The sequence below is a fragment of the Leptosomus discolor genome, chromosome 1 (assembly GCF_034619465.1).
Source record: "Leptosomus discolor isolate bLepDis1 chromosome 1, bLepDis1.hap2, whole genome shotgun sequence".
Classification (NCBI taxonomy): Eukaryota; Metazoa; Chordata; class Aves; order Leptosomiformes; family Leptosomidae; genus Leptosomus; species Leptosomus discolor.
The window spans coordinates 215385396-215400152 of record NC_141391.1 but is presented as its reverse complement, the minus strand read 5'-3'; positions in this window follow the sequence as shown (position 1 = coordinate 215400152).

Below are 14757 nucleotides of genomic sequence, written 5' to 3'. Positions count from 1 at the left end.
AGCAGTACATGCACAGAGGCACCAAGAGGATCAAAATTATTAAGTCTTCACTAGCAGGTTTATGAAATGTTAACAAAATAAACAGGATAGTTTTCCCTCTTCTCCTAAGAAAAAACCCCACTTTCACAGACACAACAGTATAAAACACTTTATCATGAAAATCAAGATGAAAACTTTGCAGCTGGATGAGATGATCTGCCTCTATAGGGAGCTGTCAGTCTAGACTATAGATTTTTAACATGCCTTCAAAGTAGCGAGATTTTCCTAGACAAAAATTCGGTGAGACTTAACTCATGAGGAAAACTTGGATTAAGTAGATAAGCAGAAGAACTTTGCATGAGAGAGATACTGCGCAACACACACTGTTGTGCATCAGTGTTTTAAACAGAAGAATTTAAAACAACCAGCATAAGAGATAGAGAACCTGATCAAACAGAGAAATAAGGTACAGATCTAGCATGAAGCAAAGGACAACACATTTACTGGAGAAAAAAAAAAATAAGTAAAAGGATAAGCATATTTTTTCTGGATAATCTAACAGTCTAATAAATAGTGAGAAAGCAAATTAGACGCTAAAATCAATACAGATCTTATTTTAATAAGCTGCTTAACCAGCAGAGGAGGTGACATTCATGTCTCTTTAAACAGAGTCTACATTTCTAAACGCGCTATTAGGGGAAACAAATGCGAGCTCCTTAGATCTAGGATTCAAGGCCAGCAATCTACAAGCTTCCAGTAGTGCTGACAAAGGGGGACCTGCATGCCTCATTAGCAGCTTCATCTAACCATAAGGTTAGATTATTTCCAGTACGACCGTGATTGTCAAGGATGAAACATAAAACTTCCCCCGCAAAAAAGCACTTCTTGAAAGATCACAAATAAATTGCTGGAAATGCACCAACAACCTGCATTTTACTGAGAGAAGGTGGCCTGTAAAGGCTGTCAAGACAAAAAGCAGCAGCCTACGTTTAAAATAAGAACTCCAATATATATTAGGTTGTACAACAGGGCTCACACAGTTGCAGAGATTCAAATGCTTACCTGGGGAGGATAATTGCTTTCTGAAGACCATCTTGAGGACTGATCGTTGGGTTTATCCACCAAGATGTTCCTAAAAAACGAGAAGCCAGAAGTAATTTAAGTAACAGCCACGTTGTGTTTTACACCTCCAGTAAGATCTGTCACACGTGCACATCAGTAACGTTCTCATGCAACTACTGAAATCACTAGGCAGAGACTAAGGTTCTCCCCCTTTTTTACTAAAAATTTTCTACATGGCTATTTTACAGGACCCATCAAAATACGCCTGCAAGCTTTGTGGTTGTGAAATGAAGCTCCAAGTTGTGAAATAAAAAGTAAAAAATCCAAATTGTGAAATAAATGTAAAACAGATTAATTTACATAGGCCAAAGTCCACCATGAAGTGGAAAAAAAACAGTCTCATCCACCTCAATGGGGTAAGAAGTTTTCAATAGGGTTAAAATGCTGAGCAATAAAATGGTAAAAAAAAAGGCAGTAAAAAAAAAAAAACCACTTTCCTGGAGAGTGGAAGATGACCATCTAACTCATGCCAAATTTCAACAAGTATTTTTCATATGAGCTACAAGCCTAGAACAACACACAAGAAAGCAGAAGTTCAACTCTTCAACCAGCAAAATTACCTCTCAGTTGCTTTCTTAGAGTTTGGAATAGCACAGCATTTAGGTCACTAACATAAATTCAGAGTAATGTTTTCAGCTAAAATGAAACAGATTCATCGTGATAACCATGAGGGATCTGCCTTCCCTTCTCCTGTAACCATGCAGCAAAGGCTCACCTCCCCAATGAAATTAAAAATTAAAAAAAAAAAAAAGGAAACCCCCTAGAATATATATATATAATTATTGGCGAGGTAACAATGCACCACCTGCTGGACAGGGCTTACGAGCTCTACCTCGTCCAACCGACAAACTCGCCAGCTCGTAAAACTTATGTAAAAAGAAGGACGCAGTCATCAAAAGGCTTATGCCATCTCCATCTGCTGTGTAGGAGGAAAAGAACACGAGCATCTGGATCACTACAAAGGGCTGGAGGAAAAAGCGCTCACAGAAAAGCTCCGAAGGGAAAGAGGTTAAAGTCAGAGGTTGAGCATTAACAGACAGAGAAATGAGCTCGCTCTTCCCACGTCGGGCAGACCAAAATCACCACACTAGCAACGGTATCCAAGCAGACCCGCACCGCGACAAGGCAGGCAGCAAGGAGCTAGACCGGGGTGGCCCCTTAAAATACGCACTTTTGAGAGCCCTGGCCTGCCGGCTGCCCATCTGCAGGCTTTCCAAGGGACATGTCATGATTTTTACGCAGCGTAGGAACAAAACTCGGCTTCCCCTCTCCCTTTAGCTAGTTTCCATCAGGGCCTGGCATTCATTAACACAGCCATGCTAGCCCGGGCCCTGCAGCTGGTTTATTCACGCATCCCCAATGGGGAAAACGCGTCTGAACAGCGTACGGACACGCACTACCCTCTTGCTCTAACCCCGTCGATGTAGGAAACATCAAGCCACTGGTCTGTATAATTAAACGTCCACCTAGTACATCTAGTTCACAGTGTGAAGAGGCTCAACTCCAAGAGAAAACCTCAGCCCCCATCTTCAATTACAAACGGGGACAAAACGAGCCAACCAAACCAAAGGGGGGAATTTGGGAACTGACGAGACACAGTTTTCTGATAAAAGCTGCCAGTCTCAAAGCTAAGTCACTGCCAGAAACCGACACAGACTTGTTTTGAGAAGAATCATATCTGCAGTTTCCTATACATGCCACAGGCAAGGTAAAAGGATACTTATTAATTTCTTAATACCTTTTAATATCTGGAGAGAGAGAAAAAATGATCAACTTGAAGGAGATATGTATGTTATATTAAATACTTCAGGGACACGAAGGCAGATAAAACCAGATAACACTGCATGGCTCTTCTCCTTTATGGAACTTTATCCTAGCATGCAAGAAGACAATTTACCCTACAGAATAAGTTTTATTTATGATGCTATTAGGTTTGTTTAAACACTAGATAAGTTCTTCATACGTTGAGCAACATTTGCAGGAATTGGCACTGTTACACGGTCAGATAATGCCCTGCTGGAAAGAGGCATTTTATAACTGGGACAGATCCCAAGGATCATATTTTTAGAAGTAGATTTGTTTGCTTCTCCAGGTCAAAGATCAGTTTGCCACAACCAAAGAGGACCTCAATCAGTACAGCTAGACAAGATAAAAATCATTCTCCAGAGAGAGAGGAAAGGGATGGGCAGCTCACACGAATTAAGGCTAAAAAGACATTTAAAAGGTATGGATAGCAGTGTCAAGAGTTATAAACATGTTTTAAAATACATGGGTTATTAATTTATTAAGATTAAACAAACACTGAAGACAGAATTCCATATGTACAAAGTCAATTTACTATAATGGTTTAGGAAAATTTATGGGTTTGGAGGAATTCAAGCATTCCAGCAGTCATGAGACAGTAAGAAACAAACAAGTGCATGTCCTAACGACCGACGCTTTTTTTCCATGTGAAGCCCTTTTTCAGCACATCACGGAACTCTTACACAGTACCTGGAGGCAAGCTTTTCAGATATGACATTTAGATGAAAATCTGAGAGACTTTAGAAGTGAAAATTCCATTAATTTGATGACTTTCCACGTAATTTTCACAAGGCATTAAAAAAAGGTATTTATAAGCCCTTGAGCTACCGCAAGTACCAAATAATTTTACGTAAGCTTTTCCTGTGAAAAAAAGCAACCCATTAAATGTGGTTTGGGATAACTCATCATCATAAACTGCAGATACAAGATCTAGTCTAGCATAAATCTACAACTCTGCCAAGAGGGACCATTCCACCCACTCCCGCCTGATCCTCCCCCCTCCCTACACCAGCAGCTATAATAAAGATTAGCATAAATAACTTCTTTAGTCAGATCAGTTCTCCAATTCAGCTTACTAATAGTGCCAGCACAAAAGGAGAAAAAAAAAAAGAGGAGCAGCTGGATCCAGAGGAGGGGTTCATACTGGAGTGAACTCCCGATACCACTATCCCACTGGCAAGTAAAACATCACACATGGTGGTACCTCTGCTACGTTGTGGGCAATCCCACCCCACACTAAAGCTAAGCAGAAGCAGCCATTTTATTTGCACCACAAACAACAACAACAACAAGGCAGTCCTGGTGTGCCTTAAATTCATAACCTAGCTTCCTTCACCGCTATGAGTGCCTCAGCCTTTATTGTAAGCGCTCCTACTGCTAAATAAGAGAAGTGGATCCTTCTGGCAGCTCTGAGCATAAAGCTCTCTTGGCAGAACACAGTGGAAGTTTCTTTTTATTACCCGTGCAGACGCTGGTCTTGCAACTGCTGGAAGGAGATAAATTTTCCCTTTTACCAACACAGAAACGGTCTCATCCGTTGAACCAACTGCTGGCTGATCTCTGCTGGAATCAGAGAGATGTCCCCGCACTTGGTATTACCAGAGGACTTCTCTGTGCAAATAGCTCTGTGGTTTCAGCATGACAATCACTAAGGGAGAGTTTTTCTTTGCTTCGAGGGGGAGGAAGGGAGAAATAAGATGACTTTGCAGAATTTACTGCAAATTGGGTTTAAGGCTGCTACAATTTGCATCTAACCTAAATATTTTCATGAAGCTGCTACTAAAGAAATCCATGACTTTTGGAACAAGTCCTTAAGAATAAACAAACCCAAAACACTAGCTTTGCTTGGCACATTCGAATCGCTCTTCAGAGAGCAGCTGTGCAGAAAAGGGCACACGCGTCTCCGAGAGGACTTGGAACTGCAGGCGATGCTCTTCTAGAAAACCGCCGAGGTACCACGCCGTCAAACTGCAAAAAGCATTCGGAGCACTACGAAAGCACAGTCGGCCTGAAAACAGACAAAGCTCATTCTTCAGGATTGTCCATGTGACCATTTTCTCCTTTTTTTCCTGCCACCATCCCAAAACGGAGTAGCAAGAATACAGCCACTAGAACGCATGGACTAAAATTCCCACTAAGTCCGCTTTACAGAAGACTGGAAGACGTGGTGGGCCAACTATTTCAAACATGTGAGGCCACCTCACCAGCCAGTACAAAGTATTGACAGAGATACTCTTGCCCATCCTAGACACTGGAACGCACACACAGTCTTAAACAACAAAAACAGTCAAAAAAAAAAAAAAAAAGAAGAAAAACCCCCCACACCACAAAACCCCATTCCATGGACCTGGAAAGAACTAGAGAATTTTTTTTCCTGCAACTCCCAGAAACTCAGTGTAGCTGATGCTGATGTCAAACCACCTGGCTGCAGCTTAAAAAGCTACAGCTCTGCCCTAAAGCACTTCAAAAAAAAAAAAGCTTTTTAGATTCTGTCATTAAGTTTCTCTCTTTTCTATTGGAAAAGTTCTCTGCTTAAAACAGAATAAAGACACGGAGACATGAAAATTTCCTGGTTGAAACAGTAAAATATGAACAATTATTACGTAGTATGCAGATGAATTTAGGAAACAAGGTTTTTTGCATCTGGGTGGTGGTGTTTTTTGGTTTTGCATGTTTTAAAATGCAGGACTTCTCAACCTCACTGCTAAGACTTACAGGAGGACCTCTTGTGTAGTAAATCAAAGTGTGAGTTAAACATATGCACAAGCATGCAATTTTAAATACTATGCTGTCATGAGATTTGCCAACTTACTACTCAAATTTCCTTCCATCTCCTCAGCAGCAGTTTTACACAAACATCCAGTATATTATAAAGTTACTTCTGTCAAAAGTAAAATAGCCAAGTACAGCATACAAAAATAAACTGGTGAATTCAGAAATCACCTTACAGAAATACACTTATCAGATCGCAGCTGACTACATGGGACAACAAAACAGGTAATCTCTTAGCTCTCGCCTAGAAATAGTTCCATGAAAACAAGTTTCTCAATTATTTCTTCCAACCAACAGGTTTTTGGTTTGGTTTTTTTTTTTAAGCTGCCTCTCATCACTGCAGCCCAACGATACGCAAAGGCCCTTACTAAAAAACAAACTGCTGCTTAAACACAAAAGGACACGGTTGCAGACATTTCCAGTAACGCAATACAGAAAGCACTCCCTTTCGCTCCTCCCCGTGTAGTTCAGAATTCTTTAAACAAGATATTTTTGATTCATCAGTGCTTCCTCCTGGCACGTCAGGAATTAAATGTTACCAGGAGTGACTAAAACTGCAGCAGTATAGTGAATTCCCAGTAAGTTGTCTGAGCCTGGTAAATAACTTCTATTCCAGTGACACTCAACAACTCTAAATCACGGATTAAACTTTTGACTGCATCACAGCACCGAGCAACCCAAATCCTTAGTGGCAAGAGCTCCCAGCTCCAGGTTGGTAACCTCAGTGTTAACGCAGCAGAAAAAAAAAACAACTGAAGACAAAAGAAAATAAAGTCAGGCCTATTTGCATACGTTGGGAACCACAGCAACCTCACACAGCGCAGCTGATTACCAGCCTGATGTTTAGGGACGATAGTTCAGATGCAATTTAACCGGTAAGTGATGCTGAACCTTTAAACTTAAAATTATCGAGGTTTGTTCTCTCCCCGTACTAGTTTTGGTTTTCAATTTAAGAATTGTTAGATGACTGAAACAAAGATCTTTTCCACGTACTTAAAGTCTTTCTAGTTTTTGAAAAGAAAATAAGATGCCGATGAAGTCAGCAATTATAAAGACTGCTTCACCTGACCATGTTAGTGAACGGATGTTAATGAACATAAGATTATCCGGAACCTTTTCTTTTGCCCATTTCTTTTCATACTTAATGTTCATTTATAAAGGATATTTGAAAAACAGCCTTTTAAGTGATCCTCAAAGTACTAACTCAAACAAGTGATGGGCACACAACGTAGCCTATGTGAGGTTCCAGGAGCAGAAATACATCCCTGACTTTATAAAAAGACCAAGAATAGGATGACTTCTACCCTTCAACATTCAAGAAAAAAGACAAAGATACCAGATCCTTCAGCTCACTGGATTTGTAGCCAATAAACAAAATACTGTAGTAAAATCTGCCAGAGTTTAAGACATCACCAGCCACAGCCATTTTATAACAAAGTTCAGGTTTTTGGTTTTTTGTTTTTTTGGTTTTTTTAAAAAAAAACTTCACTTCTTGCTGGGAAAAGAGTTTAGACAGTGTGTGAACACAGGGATTTCTACTGCTGGCAACCACCAGAACAGCCACTGAACTGAAGACTTCCCACATCTTCCACAACACTGGCGGAGCAGCGCACTTCAGTGCCGCGCTGCTCTCACTCCTCGTTTCCAAAAGCGTTGGCTTGGAAAGGGACAGACCCTTTACAAGAAGATCAGAGGAAAGCGATGTCCTGCACACATCTTTGTAAATCCCCTACGCTGGATTTAGGAAGCATCGCCAACTTGGAGTATTTTTGTTTGACTAACACACCTATGGAAAGATTTTATGAAGACTGGGAAGTAGATTTAGGTCTTCCACGATTTCACAGCATTGCAACAATGCTCTTACACACCACAATATTAGTAATATTTCCACTCAACGGAGGAATCCACAGAAACAGCCCAAGGGATTACATGTAGAGATATAAATTCCTAACGTAAGCCATAAACATATCTTTAATATTCACCAGCACTGTAACTTCACACTCAGTAAAAAGTTCACACACAAAAAAAAAAAAATCAATGCCTGTAAAAGACTTTAAAGCAGATCACGCTGAACAGAACAGACTGAAGGCCCCTCACACCCAAACTAATGTCAGGTATGGAGCTTTTTCACCAAAACTCTATGGGAAATGCTCCCTGCTTCCAGGTCAGACCACCTTCACTGTACTAGTTTTCCTTTCAAAATTAAGCTTCTCTCACTAACAACAAAAGAGAGTAAAGCAGAGTTACTACTCAGGGAACACAGGAGACAAAATACTGACCTGGGAAGATAAAGAAATATCCGTCTTTTGTTAAGTACTGGTTATTGGGGGAACTGCATTACAGGTCAGAAACATTTGCCCCCAGAGCTACGTTATGGAATAATTCCTTATTTTGGGGCAATATAAATAATTCACACTAAAGGGTACGCCAGTTCCCAAGCCAACACGATTTTCACAGTTGGCAGTTTGCAAACCATGTACCAGAAAGCAGGGGTTTTAGGAGACAAAATGGGAAAGTTAGCAGTAGCACACTGCTGTGCAAGAGCAAGGTGGGAACTCATTCAGCAGTTCCTTACTCACAGGTCAATTTAACTAACGCATTTTTTTTTTCTTCCACTTTAACACTTCTGTGTTAAGAGCACCTCTTTACTAATACAACTTTCAAACGCAGAACGGGCTAGCAAATTAGTACTTGAAGAGTTATCATGAGCCAAATGCTGCTTAAGGTATGCACCTACATAACAGCATTCAAGAACAAGTCAGGTAATGTCCTAAGCAGAGTTCCAGCGTTTTTCAGGCACCTCCCCAAAGCTCAAGAAGTGACATTATGAACCCAGCAGTCAGTCTGTGGAGAAAAGGCAGAGAGGACCGAGGAAAACACCACCAAACTCCAAACTACCAACGCCCAATTTTTGTCCATTATCAAGACCATGTCATTTTCCAGGAGCCGCAGAACACAGCAGCAGGGGAGGAGCAAACGCTATTAACCAGTTTGCTTTCGCAGTTTAAATTCAGACATGCAGGCTGCTAACCTCAACTTAAATATATGGTTGCGCTCCTTGATTTAAATTGATCCCGGAAATAATTTCTCAAAGATTATGCATACTGAGTTTCAAGTAATGACTAAAATAGCAACCACCTAAGGTAACAAACCACTTGACATCTCCAGCCTTCCCTCCTCCCCTTCCAGTAACCAGTATCTTATTGAATTCAGACCCAGCTGTACTTAAAGTCCACTGTTCCTAGAAAATCCAGCAGGACGTAGTCTGTTGAATGCAAACCCACATTTGGTTCTTAGAGGTCTCTATTAACATGCGAATACAGTCAAGCAGTGGCTTCCTTTGGAAGTTTGGTACACACCGACCTCTAGATAACGGACCAAATCAATGCTGCACACACCACTTCAACAGAAAAATCTTGATCACATCATAAAAGCAATGGTGGTGATAAACCTAACCATGTATTCTAACAGCTATCTGCTAAAGAGACGACAAATGTGCAGCATAAAAAACTATCTTCTTTGCCATGAAAAACAATTCTAACGGCCTGTACATGGTTTCTGAGCAGTAACAACAGCAACAACAGTTATCCCAAGGAAAACGTGCTCTGAAATAAAGTTTTAGCCTTTAGGCAAGTAATTAGTAATCAGGAGCTAGAATAATAGGGTTTATTAAGCTTGCAGGATATAAAGCCACATCCAGAACAAATGATCCATAATCTGATGATATTAACACCTCCTATGAAAATTTCACGTTCTTAATGTTCCCCAAAAATGCCGTCCCCGAAAAGGCTGAACATCAGCGTAATTCAGGTTCTGCCAGGTTAGTTACACCAGGGAACTACAGCAATCAGCATTTCACCTTCGTCCTTCTGCCAGTGAATAAAACTGTCTAATCTCCTAAATAATGGCTATATTTCACTTGGAGCTTAAAGAAAGTTCTCATACTACAGCATTTGGGCTTTTACCTGGGAAGCAAGAGCCATCAGACTTCTGAGGCCAACATAAAGAACGAACAACTTTATAATTTTGTGGTTTTTTCACTACCTCCACCTCTCTGACCTTTTTCTTTCTCACCACTTCACCTGATCAGACACTAGAGAATCACCTAATACTTACGTATTCAATCTGCAGGTAACTTTATTTTCTAGAGAATATTTTGGTTTTGAAGTCCTCAATTTCAGCTTTCAGAGAAAAATCCTAGGCCACAGAAGTGACGTAAGCAAGGGGAAAAACGCCTGTGAGATCATGAGATTGTCTAGAAACACACAGAAAATCCACACAAACAAGCGGGGAAAAAAAATATTTTCCACCCAACACTGAAAAGGACGAGAAGCAGAACTGAGAACGTTTCTATACACAGGGTTCACCGGAGGGGAACAGTCAGTCAGCTCGCTTCATTAGCCAGCATTTGCATGCCCAGCTCATTTCAGCAACCGTTAGGAGTATTGATCAGTATTGCAAACACATCACAACCACGCAGTTACAGACAGTCGGCAGGTACGCCTGTTCATCTTCCCACAGCTAAAGGCAGAGCAGTTAGAACAAGGCAAGTGAGCTGGTACACTAAAATACTCAAGTAAAGCCATAAATGCTGACCGTTTCAGTTGAAAAAACTACATTTGTGATTAAACATGCAAAAAAAATCCCAAAGTCGCAAGTTCTATACCTAGAATGGAAACCACCAGTAACTGAAGTTACTGAAGAAACCATGAGGCATAAGCAGTACCATCAAGGCTTGTAGTGTAGGAGCAACGAGCACAGCTCACCCTGCCAGAACAGCTCTACAGCACACTTTGCTAGACCACCGTTTTGGTCTAGTTTAGGTAGTTTTAAACGGCTGAGAGACACCTCACCAGAAGGTGTCTTCACCTCGTCAAGGAAACGGAGCTTTGTATGAGAAAACAGGACAGAAAAAACAAACCTTTTCTTTAGTCACGACTGATCTCAACTTGAACATGAGAACCTGGATGCACCTATAACAAGATTTATTAACCTATAAGGTACAGAAGTGAATCATCGTTTTCACACGGTAGAAGACACTGAGGATCACGTTTCACTAGCCACAAATACATGTTTTTTTCCTGTTACAGAAATCTCAGAGAACAGGGTAGCTGGAATTCAGGTTATTTTCCAGCTGTTCAGTTTTTGTTTGGTTGGGGTTTTTTTTCCTAAATCCTTATGGACTTTACCCCAAAAAGGTTTGGCACAACTGTTCTCAGCACCTTTTCACTAATGCTTCACAATACACCTTAGGTTGGAAAACACAGGAGAGCAATGTTTGTTTCAGAGTAAACACAACACACCAGTAGATGTTTGGTTAGACTGGGCAGGAACCCACTGTCACATCCTCTTAACTAACAAAATTTTTTAAAAATTGCCTTCTCACTTTGGAAGTCTACAAGTCACTCCTACTTTACTGGCAAAGCATATTTCACTTAGTTTACCTCCCCTGGTTTGATGGAAATACAGAAAACCAGCAAAAACACACACAATTATTTTAAGTGTATTGTAACAAACCAGCTGGATCTTTCTCTGTCCCAGTATGCTTTCTAGGAAAGCGACAACAGAGCCGCCCAGCCTTCAGCGTTTGATGCAGTACCACACACTGTGTCAAACTGGAAGAGACTGGAATTACCAGAATAACTGAAGTCCACAGTGAAATAGATAAAAATGGGTTGCAATGAAAAAGTGACTACCAATTAGGAGGAGGTTGCTAATGGCATTTAATTATCAGCTAAGAAATCAACCTTATTTTATATTCTTAATAATGACCTTAGCACAAGAAATAATCGACCAAAATACCAGTAAAATTCCTGAAGTCAAGTCTAGGAAATGTACCCATCTTCCTCTACATAGATACCGTACAGGAAAACCTGAATGACTCTGAAGATCTGAGCAATAGAAACGGGGTGAAACTTCCTCACAAAGGCACGTGACTAGTGTAACACAGTACAAAGCTCTTGTTGGTCTCTCAAGTGGGATTGCAGCCGTATAAAACGGTGACTCAGAAGGACCTGAGTGCATTAGCTGACTACAAGCTATCATCAGACACGACCACTAGAAACCACGGCCCTAGGACACAGCAATTTAGCATCGGGCAGTGGCAGAGGGTACACGACTGCCATGGCACAGAGCACAATACTTCACCTCTTACCCACCTTAGCAGGCAGTTTGAAACAGAGCAGGTACAAAAACGGGCTAATAAAAAAAAAAAAGGGTATGATGTGCTTCTCCCAGGGTGCAGAGAAATAGCTTTTGGTGCTGTTCCTTACCCAAAAATCCCGAGTTTGAACAAGGGTTACACTACCTTCTATAAATTGTTTATTCCCTCCTCGGCCAAAAAAAGAAGTGACTGAGGTCATCACTTTCTGCAGAAGGCCAAAGGAGTGAGGGAAATAAAGTCTAGGTCTCCCTCCTTCAGCATATGTCAAAGACACCAGTACTCCTTGGTGCAGTTCGTGTGAAGCGACTGGTGGTGGTGGGGAAACCCCTCAGCTGGTCCTTTGTGGGACATCAAGGAGCCGCCTCCCACGTGGCTCCGTTCCTTCGGAGAGGCGAGGAAGGGATCATCCGCTGGAGGAGTCTCAGTGCTGGGCTGAACGTTTTCCAAGCTGGACAAGCTGAAGCCTCAACACACTATTGCCTCTGCGCAGGCAGAGCGTCTCTGGAAACACCAGATGTTTCAAGAACAAATTTCCTCTTGGATCAATTTTCTTCCCAAAAGGCACAACCCCCCCTACAACGCAGGCTCAACTAGACCAACTCACTCACTTCTACCCACAGAGTTTTTAAAATAAATATCCAAGTCAGTCTTCCTGCTGGTAGCTACAAGCCAACAGAGGACAACTCCAGCAGCTTGGAAAAACAGTAGAACCAGACTCAAGAAGGACAGTCTTCATTCAGTGCTTGGAGAGGTCTTTGCAAACAGGCAGGTAGCTGCAGCCCCAGTGAACACCCAGACATTGGATCCAGCACTAACTAACCCCCTAGTACCACCACCAAACACCACAGGAAAGACACTGGCATTCACCAGAGGAAACTTCCCTGTCAGTGAAAGAAAACTGGTGGTTTTTCCACAGGCCACTGATCCTAAACTAGAATGTGAACAGAAAGGTCTTTGGAAAACACTTTTGGTTTTGTTGTGGGGTTTGGGGTTTTTTTTAATTCAAAAGAGCAGTTACCAGGTGATTTCAGTGTTATGAAAAGTGTCTGCATCAGTCCAGCATCAGGTAAGTACACGCAGTGTAAGTTACTAGACAACTAATTTGTTTCCCCGTCAGCAGTGATGAAAGTTCTGTATTTCATAGCTTTGTTTTGCATTTAAAAATACCGCTACTTAAGAAGTGTGCTTAAATCACACTTAGCTGGCAAAGAACATGGGTAATCTGCTCTGTCCATCTTCCACAAGCACTCTGTTTGCAATACCACAGCTCCCGACAAGCAACGTGTTTAGCAAGCAGTGCACTCCTACATACACTGTGGCAGGGTCCCTCTTCCACTTCAAAGTTGAAGTGGGCTCTTCCTAGTTACGCTAGCAAACTTATTTAAAGTACAGTATAACCAGAATTCCCAAAATCCTGCCAGAGAAGCATCATTCTGCTCTGCATATGAAATACTAAGACCACTTTTAGCTCCACCTGCATGTCCATCCCACAGTATGCTGTGAGCCTGTCCCAGCAATTTTAAAGTTTTCCATCTTCACTCCATCCCCAAACACCCGCCCTTCCATATGTTTCTTTAAAAGTTTTGTCCTTTTGAAAATCTAATCTTAAATCACAGGTCCAAGCCTCCCCTTTCCATTTCAGACCACACATTTAAGCTCTCTCCCAGAACCTGGGATTCAAAAGGCAGCAGGCAGCAAGCAAAACCCAAAACTTTCATAGAAGACAGCACCCGAGCATCAGGCAGCATCCCTCAGACCAAGGTCAGCACGCTGGAGAACAACCCCATCGCTGGGAATATTGAACACTGCTGAAAAGCCATTAAAATTGTTTTTTACTGCCAACAAGCACATTTAAACATCACCTTAAAAAACAGCCGAACGCAAGGTCGTGCATTTGTAAAACACCAGCCCTGCTATAGGAAAGGGAATTGTACCACGGATGGCAATGACATTAAGGACTTTGGGCAGCACTGCAGATGCCACGTGAACATTAATTCCTGACATGAGTCTACAGCAAAAAGGACTAACGGGAGCCTTGGAAAGGAATACCAAGGAGAAAAATGGTTTTATCTTTTTATGTCATATCAGTGAGATCAATAACAGACTGTCCCCCTTCTATTCAGGGACCAATGCTTTAATACAATGTTCAAAATCAGAAATGCTGGTAGAAGTAACTGCAAGCATGACCAGAGACTTGAAAGAAACGCCTTAAAGTCAAGTCTTTTTGACAAGAAAGGTAAAGGTATTACTTAATCATCACCAAAGATTATCCATTTGAAAAGAATTCCGTTCTTTTTAATATCTAACGAAGCAAATATATACACAGAGATATAACAACTAGGAGCTTAGAAAAACTTTAGGTTTTTTAAAGGTTCACTTTATTCTGGAAAGTGAAGAAAATTCGCGACATTAATAATTAATAAGGCAACCCTGTCACTTGTTGATAGTGAGTGACTTAAAGATACTTCAATCAAAGGTTATCAAATTCAGCTAATCAACGATTCAACAGGACTCTGTACAGCCTGCAGTGACTAAGGTGTCCAGGGGCTGTAATCCCAACGGTCCTCCCGACCTCCGGCACGGCAGCTAACTCATCGCACAAAGGGGTATCGGAAACAGCACACCTAGACCACGTTCCAGGCACCCCAAATTCTCCTGTGGGTCACCAGAGGAACTCAGCAGGCCACAGCCAGACTGCCAAGCAGCCAAGCCTCCCGCTCAGGACGCGGTCACGTCCCTACGGCAGCGCAAACCGATGACCGCAACCACAGCGCCGGGTCTGCTTTTGTACAAACCCCAAATGCCCAACAGCAGAACGCGACAGGGCGCCAGGTGACCCCCTTCCCCCAAACCCCCCACGCACAACAGCTGATGGCAGCTCAGCCAGCCTCCAGCATTTCGGGAGGTCAGGGGCAGGA